Below are 7,500 nucleotides of genomic sequence, written 5' to 3'. Positions count from 1 at the left end.
TATGGCATGATCTATGAGTCCTTGATTTGACCTTTGCTCTTGAAATAGAAAAAAAAACCCTCTAAATTTGGTGGCCGTAACCGGACCGATCAAAGTTGATGGCTAAATAGATTCGTCTCGATCTTTGTCAATTTCTACAATTTACACCCGAGACTGAAATACAAAGACAGAAAACTTCGTCAGTTGCAAAAGAGTTTTATTCATCTCGAGATCAAGCCATGTCAAGTCGGTAATATTCTCTAGCTCATAATTCTATGCTAATTTGAAATTTTATAACTTAAATTTGTTGTGGCATTGCTGTTTTTCGCAGCTTCTAACTTTAGTTGGGTGATTACGACTCTATAATTCTTTCTAACAAGACTAATAACAAGAAATGAAGTGAGTAGGAAAGTGCCAGAAGACAACAGAGAATAAAAACTTCGCGGCGGCGATGGTGGCTAACAAGACTATAAACTTTGAAGTTCACGCATATCATGTTATCAATACTCCAATGCTATGTTTACTGACTTGACATTACATTCGCATAGTATTCCTAAGATTGTTATCTCATTATCATTTTTTTGCGTTGGCACGTTTCAACTGGTGGGTAGATGCTATATTTACTTAAACACATAGCTTTAATAGGAGAGTTTGTGTGTGTGTGTGTGTGTCTGTGTGTGTGTGTGTGCGTGTGCTGAGGGGGGGGGGGGTATATGTGTGTGTGTGTGTGTGTATGTGATTCAAAAATGTTATGTTGAGAAGTGTCAAAATGTCGTTTTTGTAACATGGGACAATAAGATAGACCATTGCCAAAGAATTCCCAAAAATTCAGCATATCAGTTTCGTTTTCATCAATGGGTTAAATATATTCTTTAGAAATAATAGGATAGGGGCTCAAAATTGTTCCGTTCAGCCAATTTTTCATTTTTGCCAACGGACACAGAATTACTGGCAAATCTAAAATTTATAAAATCATTGTTAAAGATTGACATACGAGTAAATTGCAAACCTTTCTTAAATAAAGGGTAAATCTATCACCCGTTGACTCAAATCTTTGTTTATAAAATCTGCTAGGGCATAATGATGGGTCATTTGAAGTTGGGAATCGCCATCTGGCTGCCCTGTTGCCAGATTCATTTGCGCTCACCTACATACTTTTTTATTGGACCGATTTTCATAGCAAATGGGCTCAAAAGATTAGTCTCGTTCTACGTTTATTTCAACAATACATTAGCATAATATTTAAATTAAACGAGTGCCTTTTCACAATAGCCTTTATTTCTCCGAGAGAAGAAGAAGAAGAAGAAGAAGAAGAAGAAGAAGAAGAAGAAGAAGAAGAAGAAGAAGAAGAAGAAGAAGAAGAAGAAGAAGAAGAAGAAGAAGAAAGGGAACTATTTTTTAAAATTGCAACTCTACTTACCATTTCGGATGATTCCCCATCCGTAGCTGGTGGTTCCATGTCAGGTCCATTGGACTCCCCGTTTGTCCAGCACACAAGGGATGTGGTCAAAACCAACAAGAGTAACAGACAACACGTCTTCTTCATGGTCAATGTATTTTCTCTCAACGGAAAACCTGAACAGCAATTTAATGGTCAAGCAATTTATCGGATTTCACTTTGCTTCAGGAAACACACAAGATGTCGGCGGAATTTTTTGAGTGGCAGGCCTTTTATACAAACTCCAGTGATGTAGTAATGAATATTATTATACCAATGGGACGACATTGAGTCACTCATCTCTTTGTTACTTGTTTCAGTTGCGTTATTCGTTACCATTTGCTCGAACTAAACTCTATCGGTCTGTCCCGAAAATCAATCGAACGCATCTTCAGCAAACACGGACACGAATAGCAAGCAAACGATTCGAGCGATAGGAAGTGTAGCCTTCGTTAACTCATAGCTTGACATTCCCTAAATTTTACGTCACATTACAAGACGACGATAGCCAAAAGAAAGTGAAATAATGAGTTGTGTTTAGGAGTGTTCAAGGAAATAAATGATAACATTGCTTGTAATAGGGAAGAAAAGTCGTGACATCAAACCCTCCACTCTTTTGGTTCCTAAATCCTCGGGAGTGTGTATGTAACCAGTCCTTTGGAGTACTAACAATGAATAGGTTACATAAAGGTGGCATAATCTAGTTCAATAGCAGGTTGTATAGGCAGGTCCTTAGGATTATGGGACGTTTAAGTGCAAGGATAGATGATCTTTATTGATGACCTGCATATAACTTTTTAAGGGGCGGTTTGGGTCTTTTCTAAAAAAAATTTAATAACCTATATTGGGCGGTTTTAATCATTCTGTATCATCAATATAGGTTAAAAAACAACATTTATGGTGAAAAATTTTAATTATCTGTGTTCATACCCATTTTGCGATCTAATTTGGGGGTCTGACATAAAAAAATATAACAATCTTGTGGCAAACGTTCCACAAAAACTAATGAAGGAATGACCTCCATATTCTTCCCTCTTGTCAACATTGTACCATAGTGTGTCACCATAGAGAGATTTTACGGCTTTAGCTTATGGAATTTTTATTAGATCATTACAAAGTTGAGAATCAAAATGTTATGACAAAATTGATGTAAAAATTCAGATTTAGGATTATAATTTAAAATTCACAAATCTTATTTAAAAAATCTCTCTATGGTGACATAATACATTATCTCTGTGATAACTGGAAATTTTCAGACAATTTCCATTGAATAGATTCTGAGTAACGTTTGACACAGTTTCCCATACCCTTAGAAAAATGACATATTGAGAAAATAGCAAAATGGCTTCCCGTTTTTCACACATTTCTTACTACCTGTACCATTTTCGACTGTGTATTTCGTGCCTTTATAGTCTACTTTAAGAATTTGGACTTCAATTATATTATTTCTAAGATAATAAAATATCATTTTCCACCAAAATCTCAAAATCAAATTTTTGAAGGATTTTCCTAATAATTAGACCCAAACCGCCCCTTAAGATTGAGCTTTTTATATGGCGTAATATCTATTAAACGTGCTCAAAGCGCTTTACAAGGGGTCCCTAGCCAACGAGACATGATTCCCCCTGTCCAACCAGCAACTGGTCAGGTGTATCTGTTAGATTTGGCGGAAAGTACTTTGTGTTTGTCTAGCGTCCTATCAAAATGGTAGCAAAAATTTCTGTTCTCCGTTTCACGATATGGAAACCGGGTTAAACTACAGCTCCATGGACATAGTTTAGTGGCTCTGAAGGACTACTACATATATTATTATCATATAAATGGCTGACTAAAAACAATAACAAAGGGCGGAGTGATGTTGATTTTGTTCCATTTATAAGTTAACGAAATTTACGTTCAATGCCACTGCTGGATTCTACTTCTAATTCCCCGAATGAATTCGACCACGCTTTGGTGTACGACAAGCGGGAGCTTAGAGACCGAATTGTAGCGTGGCTCAACTGGACGGTCATTGCTACATACCCGATCGGTACCGATTTTGATCACACGCCTCTATGCTGTGTGGCCTTGAGAAAGTCACATTGCCTTAGCTCAATTTGAGGCGCTGCACTGCGGCTGACGCCTGTGTTATTCCAGTCTTCCCTTGGAAATGAACCTAAAGAATGGGATGAATAAAGGGATTTTATTTATTAAATTAAAAAAAAATAATAAGTCATTAAAACTTGAACATTGCATTTATGTTTTTTTATGTTTTAAGGATTTTACGGTTTTTACACATTTAGGTTCTTCAGCGCCAGTAAAAAAAGGAAGAGAATTGGATAGAAACAATTCTAGAATTTCAAGTACAGGTACCCAAGAAATAGAAAGGCAAAGGGGAATGGTACAAATAAGGAACAGTTGTAGATTCCAAGAGTACAGTATCAGTGTACTTATATTGATATCATTTAAAAGTCTCACCCAGACACCAGCACAGGACCCCAAGAATAGGAATACATTCAAATGTTCAGAGAATATATCCAAAAACTGAAAAGATTACTAACAATTAGTAACAGAGAGATCATTTAAAAGGTGGAAAAAAATCACCTCTCAAAACAAATGCTAAATGTCTGACTGTTTCCCTTTACAGCAAAGGACTTCGGCAAGGACCAGGACAAAAACCAGGCAACCCCATCCCAAGACAAAGAACAGAAAGCAAATCGGAAAACAAATATAGGGGTATAGAATACTCAGCAAATAACCTGCATGGGGTCCTTTGACCTCCTGCTATGGTGAGAATCGGATTTCGGCACGAATTCAATCCGTCGTGGGGGCGGGGACCTACACTCCTCTAAGCTTGCCAGGCTTTGATACCAGTAAGAGGAGACATTGGGTGGCTGCGAATCGGCTTCGGTCGAGGAGCTGCCTAACGGCAAGTGCGTTACATCGGTGGGGTCTTACTACCTATCCAATATGTCCCCGCTGTGGACAAGAACCCGAGACGGCAGAGCATCTAGTCGAAAGGTGTGTTGTGACGATGCTACCCGGCGGGTTCGCGACGGTGCACGAATGCGGACCGGACTTTGCTGATTGGGTCGATCGTCATAACATAGTAGTGTGAACCATAAGAGGCTGCTGGCACGCTCTAATTCTAAACAAGTGTTATATGAAAAGGTGCCAGACAAAGCAAGAAAGAAATGTGGAAGAAGAAAGATGAAAACACCCCAAAAAATCAGTCTTCACAACTTATCTAGTCGGGTTGGGATTTTGTTCTTATATTTTTCATTTTATTAATTTATCATTCAATCGCCGGAATGTACTCCTAATTTTTATTCAAAAGGAATGTGAAATATATATTGTTCCTGATTTTTATATCTATTAGTATATCTATAAGCATAAATTGTGTTTTAGCCTGTGATTTTGCTGCCCAAAGCCCATCAATAACATTTACTGCAGAGACTCTCCGATCCCTTCAACCCGTGTCACGCCCACCGCCCACTACTGACACATCGTATATTAAAGTAAGGAAGACGGGGAGAAAAGGAGGAATAAAGACAAAATTAAACAGACGACCTTTTCTTCCATTTTTACCCTGTGTCGTGACAGGTAATGTACGATCGTTAAAGAATAAAATTGATGAACTGTTTTCACTGGGTCGTTTTAATAGTGACTATCGTCAATCCTCCATAATAGCTTTAACAAAGTTTCAAAGTTTTCAAAGTTTATTCAATCTTAGGCTTTCGCCAATAAATCAACAATTTGATGCCAACATACATTTAACGGAGACTTGGCTATCTCCTCACATGCCATGGTCATGTGTAGGGAATGAGATTAGGGGAAGAGTAGCGTCCCTTGATTGGACGTTACCGGCGGAGAAGTTATTTGTAAACAAACCGAAGCTTTGTTTCCAACTACAAGCCAAGCGCTCCAAGATGCTGATCAGAAAATTTCAAATTGAAATAATCAGATATATAAATGTGTAGCTTTTCGTACGTATAGTAATTATTGTCACCGACCCCAAGAAATCATCAGATGAACTAAATCCAAATCTTATATTATTTAGCTTCTAAAACATTCTGGCTTAAAACCGATTTATTATTATTATTATTATTATTATTATTATTATTATTATTATTATTATTATTATTATTATTATTATTATTATTATTATTATTATTATTATTATTATTATTATTATATTATTATTATTATTATTAATAATAATAATAATGTTATTATTATTATTAATTATATTATTATTATTATTATTATTATTATTATTATTATTATTATTATATTATATTATTATATATGATTATTATTATTATTATTATTATTATTATTATTTATTATTATTATTATTATTATTATATTATTATTATTACTATATCATTATTATTATTACTATTATTATTATGATTATTATTATTATTCATATTTCTTTAGTTTTCTCCATTGTGAAATGTTAACAAAATATGATTAGACTACAAATTAAAAATAAAAGATGTTGATAAATAATACAATACGATGAGACAACCCTTCCTAAACATACTCAACTTCCCGCTAATGATTGGTACTAATAATGGCGATAGTCAGTTTTCAAGACGCGACTTCCAACAAAGGGGCGGTACTCTTAAATCTGTTTTGGAATCTCATTCCCTGTTGAAATTGAACAGTATTCACTATTTCGAGACTCAAGTCAACTCCAACTCAGTGGCTCCCAACACTGAGCGGCACAACCAAGTCTTAGACGACAAGACGCCAATCAATGGATGCATGCAAGAATTGACGAAGCCACAGACAACACTCCCATTAAAAAAATCATCATAAAGAGGACACCTCCAACAACAAATCTCAAATCGAGAAGAACTTTCCACCTAACAAAAATGGCAGACTTCAGTGTGGAGGAAAACTGGAGAGAAATGTGGAACACCAAAAGGAGGAAACATCATAAAAGATCCAACTAAAAGAGTGTCTGCATTCCATAACGCTAGGAAATACTGGGTTTCCTCAAATCGCCTCTTAACCGGACATGGCAGAACTGCATCAAATATGTGCAGATGGAAACTTGGAAACAGTGATACCTCGGAATTGTCAGTCAGCCCCAGAGACCAGCGATCACATCGTCCTCCACTGTCCAGTTACTAAACTTGATGGTGGCTATGGGACCATCCTTAAGGCGGAGGAAGACTTTCGAAGCTGGGTTGACGAAATGAATTTGGAGGTGTAGCCATATCCTACTACTACTACTACTACTACTACTACTACTACTACTACTACTACTACTACTACTACTACTACTACTACTACTACTACTACTACTACTGCTGCTACTACTATTACTACTACTACTACTACTACTACTACTACTACTACTACTACTACAACTACTACTACTACTACTACTTCTACTTCTACTACTACTGTGTGAAATACGTTCAGGGCCGGAAAATAGCAAGGCATAGTTTATGCCGGGTTCCATCTCTTTCCAGAGGTCGGATGTCATGGCTTTCCATCCTTCACGGTCCATTGCAGCCTCGTTACAGTCTGCCATGCGCCGTCCTGTAGCTTCCTTGATGCCATCTGTCCAGGATTTCCTTTGTCTTCCTCTGCCTCTCTTTCCTTCAATTCTTCCCTCCATTATCCTTTTTTCGAGACTATCATGTCTTCGCATATGTCCAAAATATGACAGCTTTTTGTGCTTCACAGTCAAAAGAAGTTCTTTTTGTTTTTGGCCCATTAGGTCGAGGACTTCGATGTTTGTTTTTCTTGCTGTCCAAGGTATTTTCAGTATTCTCCTGTACGTCCACATCTCAAAAGCTTCAATACGTTGTTCTGTCTGTGTGGTTAGTGTCCACGTTTCACAACCATAAAAGAAAATGGACCACACATAGCATTTGGTGCATCTCATTCGTGTTCTGATGGAGATATTTGTGTTGTTGAGGATTGGCTTTAGTTTCATGAACGCATTTTTGGCCAGCATTATTCGTCTCCTGATCTCTTTGTCAGACTTTGCATCGGATGTTACCAACTGCCCCAAGTACGTGAACTCCTTTACTTGTTCCACTGGACACTCTTCTATTTCTATATCTATGTCTATGGGCTCT

At 36.9% G+C, this 7,500-nt stretch overlaps 1 long non-coding RNA gene across 1 annotated transcript in view; it reads right to left on the bottom strand.

The window, feature by feature from the left end:
* Window positions 1-1,631, bottom strand: part of LOC144955902 (uncharacterized) — a 2,581-nt gene extending 950 nt beyond the window's left edge. The window contains exon 1 of the long non-coding RNA XR_013641843.1: window positions 1,400-1,631. This is a non-coding gene — a long non-coding RNA (uncharacterized LOC144955902). The remainder of the gene's footprint in view (window positions 1-1,399) is intronic.
* Window positions 1,632-7,500: the final 5,869 nt, after the last annotated feature.

Source organism: Berghia stephanieae, chromosome 10 (assembly GCF_034508935.2).
Source record: "Berghia stephanieae isolate SIO BIC M18660-M18661 chromosome 10, UCSD_Bste_1.3, whole genome shotgun sequence".
NCBI classification, from domain to species: Eukaryota; Metazoa; Mollusca; class Gastropoda; order Nudibranchia; family Aeolidiidae; genus Berghia; species Berghia stephanieae.
This window is presented reverse-complemented; position numbering and strand designations above follow the sequence as displayed.